This window comes from Caloenas nicobarica, chromosome 3 (genome assembly GCF_036013445.1).
Source record: "Caloenas nicobarica isolate bCalNic1 chromosome 3, bCalNic1.hap1, whole genome shotgun sequence".
Lineage (NCBI taxonomy): Eukaryota > Metazoa > Chordata > Aves > Columbiformes > Columbidae > Caloenas > Caloenas nicobarica.
The window spans coordinates 116311846-116319134 of record NC_088247.1 but is presented as its reverse complement, the minus strand read 5'-3'; positions in this window follow the sequence as shown (position 1 = coordinate 116319134).

Below are 7289 nucleotides of genomic sequence, written 5' to 3'. Positions count from 1 at the left end.
CACTTATAAAAAATAAAATGAAAAATGAAAAAAAATAAACCAGGCTTGCACTGTCAGCACAGCATCCCCAGGCTGTTAATGGCCCCAAGACCTGTCCGGCTCCCAGTGAGGTCAAATAAGGATTTTATTCGTGTAGTGTCAGCAGTGATCACCCTAAAAACTGAGAGGGACCCCACTGTTTGCACCAGCAAAGAGCCTGCCCCATGACCTCCAGTGGTTACCAGTCCTGTAAAATCCTGGGGGTACATCACTTATGGGGAGCAGGTAACGTAAGTGATGGGAGGCTGTCCTGAGCAAGGAGGGATGTCACCTGTGGGTATCAGTCCAGTCAAAGATATGGGGATCTTTATTCACACAGTTTCTCATGCCTCTGCAGAAAACCAGCTCAATTTCCTCCACTAAACCCAGACGGGCATTATGTCCTTGAAAAAAAAACAAATAAAAATTGCAATATATCCACCTGCAGGTGATGAGTGCAATTATATTCCCCACCTCCCCCATTTTTTTCCCCCCAAAGAAAAAAGCATCTTTCACTGCAGAAAAATCTGTCCTTCATATAGCAAAGCCAGCAGCCGTTGGGAGAGAAAAGCTGCAGATTGACAGAGGAAAGAAACAGCAAAAGAGCTCCCAGAACATTGTACAAGAAAAAAAAGAGATGTTGACCTCACACATAAGCGTGTGTAATCAAACAAAAACCAGCAATATAATGTCTTCATTTATTTCCTAAATGGGAGCACTGTATACACTGCAAGGTGTCCTGCTCTGAGAGCCTGAAGTCATATTTTTCTTGTGATTTTTGCTACAGAACAGGAAATCTGGCACATTTACAGGTCGTTCCCCTTCTTTCTGAAACCTTTGCACTTTGTTTTTTTCCTCATCTTTTCTTGATCATATTATGGTCTGATTTTATCAAATTACTTCTGAATTGGTAATTTGCAAGGGCACTGGCGCAGTTGCATTAAATTTGTGACCTGCATGAAAAATCACATACTGCATCATTAAAACCCTAATCATTTAAAAAGAAAAAATTCTTCCATCTCCTTGAGTTCATGTAGCCTTTGAAATTTTCCTCCACTTTAATATGCTTTCTGACTATAATCCAGTTCAAATCCAAACCCTGCTGTTCAGCTGTTACTGCAACATCGTCTTCAGAAACGCCGAGCAGGGAAATGCTGATTTGTTTTAATCTCGGGGGAAATAATGTAACTCGGCGACAAGCCCATCGACAGCAACTCTTAATACACAGCTAGACAACTCGCAGAGAAATCACCTTGCTGCTAGGCTGCGTACACATTTTTAATTGCTTTTAATTCTCGAATGCTGATACAACTTGTTTCAGCTGTATGAGTAATAGGGATTTCTTTTGGCTCCATGGCTGAATCAAAGGAGAGGGAAAAAAAGAAAAAAAAAGTTTGGTTTCATTTTCGAGTTCTTTAATCCTCTTTGTTACGTGGCCCTTTAAGACTCTTTGTATCGTTTTTATTATGGACCAAAAAAATGTAGTTTCAAAATGAAAAGCTGAAATGTTTCACGCAGATATTTCCTAAAGATAAGTTGGAGGCGGGGAAAAAAGGGTTAAAATGCAGCATTTGGGCATACCTCCAATATTAGGCTTTCAGGTAACTTCTGCCCAAACGTGCACCATTTGGGCTGTTAATGTGCATTTTGCCGGGCAGAACTGGGGCAGGCACAAACGCAAGGCCAACGTGCACCAAAATGACCTCTTTCCCACCCCCCCACCCCGTAATCGCAATGCAGTTTTCACAGTTATTCTTACAAATGCTGAATTTTCGGACTCTGTGACCTCTCAGGGTACTAACATGACCATGCTGGGAAGAGCTTTCCTACGAGCCATAATTTCCTCACAAAACAGGGCTATTCTTTCCAACAGTGATTCCTAGAAACGTGCGGGGTTTGACCGGGACTGATGTGCACTTTTCCCAGTTCACCAGGCTACCTGCTGGCCAGCCAGCTTTCCTAAAACGAAGTATTTATTCAGAACAAAAGCATTTCAGAGGAAAAACTTGGACCAGCAATGCTATACTCACCTCTCTCTGGAGGTGATCATCCCTCTTCTCCCCAAGGCCCAGCCAGCTGGTGGTATGGTTGCCTGTTGTGACCGGACAAGGGGTGATGGTTTTAAACTAAAAGAGGGGAGATTCAGGATGGACGTGAGGAAGAAATTTTTTACACTGAGGGCGGTAAAACACTGGCCCAGGTTGCCCAGAGAGGTGGTGGATGAACCATCCCTGGAGACATCCCAGGCCAGGCTGGACGGGGCTCTGAGCAACCTGAGCTGGTGCAGATGTCCCTGCTCATGGCAGGGGTGGCACTGGGTGAGCTTTGAAGGTCCCTTCCAACCCAAACTGTTCTGTGATTCTATGGTACCATCATCCACCATGCACCGATGATGCCACAATGGGACCATCATGTCCAAAGCATTTGCCATCCAGTGGCTTCCCAAATCAGGTCAAAGCATCCTCTGCCATCAGGGAATAAGCCAGGGATGGATTTGCTGCTGGAATTATTTGTGCATTTGGGGAACTATAGTCATTATCCTGCAGTATATTTAGTTCCCATTTGAAGCTTCTTCTAGACTATCTATTGCGCTTGAAAGTTAAGTTGCTAACCCAAGGCAGCTCCAATGCCAGTTAAAGTCAAGGACTGGATGCCTCCTGCTTCCACAACACTTATAGCTGAAATGTTGGCATTTCATTGGAACAGTCCTGAAACACCCCACGGTGCTAGAGTCTTCAAGGTACCTTACTGTCCCCACACTGTCCCTGCTGCAGGCAACAACCCACCCTCTGGTGAGGGGCTGTGGGCTGTCAGGGAGGAGAAGTAGGAGCGGAGATGAGCAGAGGGATGGAGGAGTTCCGGGGAAATCCAGTGGGGAGGATTGCAAGGGCCGTGGTACAAAGATGTGACCTGTCAAGCCAGGTTCTGAGACCTTGGAGCAGCTTGCTACAAAAGGAGACTAACAAATAAATAAAACCCGGATTTTAATTAACGTGTTCTTTCATTCATGCACAAAATTAAAAACTCATCCATCCTCAATTACCATCGTCTTTGATCTTCTTTTTTTTAATTAGGAGTTTCGCTATACTAATTGTTACATTTGTCCATTTCCATCAAATCAAACTAATGACAGCCAGATGGTTGCAGCTCTCAAGAAGCCTCACTCAGGGCTAATCTGTGCCCTCTGCCATGCAGAAGCAAGGAGCAGAGTCTGTGCTCTTCCTCTAGTCACCAAAAGGACAGGATTAAAAAATACATAGTCAGCAGAAGGCAAAGCTGGTGAAGATCACCAGGACCAGCTCTCCCCACCTTGCTGCGGTTAGATTAGCCACCCTGTTCACGCACTGTAGTCAAAAAACATGCACAGGGGTGCATGGGGAAGAGTAAGTTAATGTCTCTGGAGCAGAAACAAGGTGCGTTTGATCTCTTCAGTCACTCTGAAGGATGTAAACATTTGTACATGCCCCCTGCCCGCGCGTTCCCCACGCACTGTGTTGATGCTGCAAGCATCCTCTTGCACACTCTCTGCCTCCCGCTTGGTCCGTAACCTGCACACATGAAATTACTAAGGGCAAGATTTGTACCCACGTTTTTTGCTTTGCAATAACAGACTCGAGTTGTTGTTCCAAGCAGCTCCTGGTAATACATGCATATTAGTAATTACAGGAGTTTATTTAAGAAGCGGTGGGTCAAACCTGTTGTGATCACTTGAATGATACTTGGAAATTATTACAGGGTGCACCCATTGTAAGTTAGGATAATTAAGGCTGCTGTTATTAACACTCTGCCCTTCCTATTGCCGGTTTAATTTCCTCAAACATTTTTACATCCTACTCCTCATCCTGCCTTGGGGGTTTGTAGTAAAATTCAATAACCATTTTCCTTTCTAATCTTTCTATTAAAGAACCATCTTATTTTTCCATCACAACTCAGGAGCAAGTTAAGCCTCTGTGCAAACTCGCCTGCTGTTAGCGCATCCCTCTGCTTCAGGCCGATGTCCCAGCCAGAAACCGTGGAAGCTTGTGCAGCTCTTTCATCGCATCCTGCAAGCAGCTGCTTTCAGAAACCCTCCCAGTTACTAGGAGTCTCTCCGAGGACTGTAAGGTAGGCTTTAGCACCCACAGATTTTGGGAGGGTTGACTAGTCAAGCAATGGAGCAGACTTTTCAGAGTCATCTCTCAGATAGGAGTCAAAAATTCCTCTGCTCATATAACATTTTCCTCCCTGGTGATGGACAGTGGTCTCCGCTTGTCCATGTGTTTTTATTTTGGACAGGATAGCAGCCACTTAGTTAAGCCTGAAGGAGGGCAGAACTGGGAGAGATGAAGAAAACTGTCCATGCCAATACACTAGAATGGAGGTCACTGTTTTCTAGCTGCAGTTTCATCGTCTGTGTGACCTGACCTTATGGTCAAAGGGGAAACAAAATTCAACACCATCTGCTATTTGTTAGTTAATACTTAACCCAAAAATTGGAGTCGGCAGCCTTGATGAGCTACAGCTGTGCTGGAGATAACAGGTTTAGCTTCAGAAGGCATCCAATGCCTGAATCATAGAATCACAGAATAGTTTGGGTTGGAAGGACCTTCAAAGCTCATCCAGTGCCCCCCCTGCCATGAGCAGGGACATCTGCGCCAGCTCAGGTTGCTCAGAGCCCCGTCCAGCCTGGCCTGGGATGTCTCCAGGGATGGGGCATCCACCACCTCTCTGGCCAACCTGGGCCAGTGTTTTACTGCCCTCAGTGTAAAACATTTCTTCCTCATGTCCATCCTGAATCTCCCCTCTTTTAGTTTAAAACCATCACCCCTTGTCCTGTCACAACAGACCCTGCTAAAAAGTCTGTCCCCATCTTTCTTACAGGCCCCTTTTAAGTACTGAAAGGCCACAATAAGGTCTCCCCGGAGCCTTCTCTTCTCCAGGCTGAACAACCCCAGCTCTCTCAGCCTGTCCTCCCAGCAGAGCTGTTCCAGCCCTCTGATCATCTCAGTGGCCTCCTCTGACCCCTGTCCAACAGGTCCATGAATAAACCCAGGGGATATGGTATCTCCTGGGGACATTTGGGGTGGTGCGGAGCTGACCCACTTGGCTCTATTTCATGCAAACCTCCTGCGGTCTTGGGATGCTGATGTGTTTCCCTCTGTCTGGTCCCAGTTTGGATGCTCACTTTCCTGCCTGTATAGCTGCAAAAACACCTGGGTGTTTAACTGTGTGTTGCAAAGATTTCTTTCTGCCTGCCAAAAGCTGGCAGCAGCTGCCCAGGCTAATTTCGCAAGTCAGGTGTTTGTCTCTGACAGGCAACTTTTCATACCTTTACGACTAGACATTATTATATTGTTCTTTCATTTGATAACTGCTCCAGTAATGGCTTCCATTTGCAGTAAATCTCTTGCGCTGTCTTTTTTCCCCCCTATTAAACATAAGATGATAACCTTTGTGGGAGGCTGTGCACAGAAATTCAGCGAAGCTTTAAGAAGTTGGGAAGGAGGGGAGATGTGAGGGGGGAAATGTGGTCAGCACTAGCAAAGTGCCTGGTGGGAAGATGTTTTTGGAGAAACTATTTATACCCCAGGGCACTTGGAAGAACCTACCCAGCATGCAAGTTGAACTGAAAAATGAATATTTAAATGGCTTTTCAAGTTAGTAAGTCTTTGGAAAGTGTCTCTCAATGCCTAGAAAATATGCCTGTGACACGAGAACAGATGAGTCTGAATGTGAGTCAACACAAATATTTGGCTTTTTTTTACCACCATCACAGAGCAGAACCCATCCCAGTTAAATGGCTTTGCAGAGAACAACTAAAATACTTCGATAAGCTCTCCCCAGCACACAACCCGTTCAGCTTTACCTTCCCCAGCAGTGCAGCCCTTGGTTTGCGGTAGGCAATGCTGAAGCTTGCCCAGAAACCTGGGCTGAGAGCAGTCAAGACACCAAAGCCATGCAAGAACACCCCAAAGATCTTCTCTGCAGCTGCTCTTGGCTATGGCTTCTCTTCTTCCTGAGCTTTTTTATACATATTTTATACATAGTCACCCTGGAGGGTGACAGCACAAGGAGAGAAGACATCAACACCCAGCAGCACCAGGAGCTTTGCATTTTTCATCCCCAGCTGCAAGATGGTTTTGGTGGCCCAGTGCTGGAGCTCTGTCTAGGTCTGGCTTATCTGGCTGCCCATTTGCTCTGGAGTTGAGCTGCAACTTGTCGGCGAACTGCGGTGCTAAGTAACTGAACACATCCTTGAGAAATGCAGCCAGCTGCACAGAGGTCTGCTGAGCTCCGACAGGTAACCACGAACTGGTGAGGGGTCTGGAGCACAGGTCTGATGGGGAGCGGTTGAGGGACCTGGGGCTGTTCAGCCTGGAGAAAAGGAGGCTGAGGGGAGACCTGATCGCTGTCTGCAACTGCCTGAAAGGAGGCTGTGGCACGGAGGGTGTTGGTCTCTTCTCCAGAGTAGCAAGTGATAGGACGAGCAAGAGATAGGACCAGGGAAGGTTCAGATTGGATATTAGGAAACATTTCTTCCTGGAAGGGTTGTGAAGCATTGGAACAGGCTGCCCAGGGAAGTGGTGGAGTCACCATCCCTGGAGGTGTAGATGAGGTTCTTAGGGATGTGGTTTAGTGCCAGAGTTGGGTTATGGTTGAACTCTGATCTTGAGGGTCTTCTCCAACCAAAATGATTCTATGATTCTACCTGTGTGCTGCAAAGCAGGTAACTAATGCTGGGTGTCAAATTGCAGGAGGAAGAGGAGAGACGGCAGCTCCGAATGTCAGCACTTCGGTGCCAAGCAGCAGTGCTGTGAGCGTGTGTTCAAGCTGGACCATGCAGATGAGGTGTAACCCGTCATCCCACGTCTGTAAGTCCCCACGAGTGACGAGGGCAGAGGATGGGGTGGGACCGACGCTCCAGTGCCACGTGCAGCCTCGTGCACCACTGGCTGAGCGGAGCAGCTTCAGCTGGGTGTGCCAAGCCTGCTGCAGGGTGGTGGTGACCGCTTCAGTTTAATTCAGCGTTGATATCGGTATTAAAGCAGAGCCTGGAGCTCTTTGGAGGGAGTCATGGTCCAAGCCTTTGTGCGCAGCTGGACAAGCTGGGCTGGAAATGCAGGAAAGCGGGAAAGCCCCAAAAAAGGCAAAATCAAATGTTATCAGGTGGAGCCCCTAATTTGAGCAGCCCTTGCTGCCTCTCAATAGAAAGTGCATGTGTGAAAATATCTTGCAGGACTTACCTTCTAACTCCTGGATGTGCTGGGTATGCAGCCCAAAGGTGTTTTCCT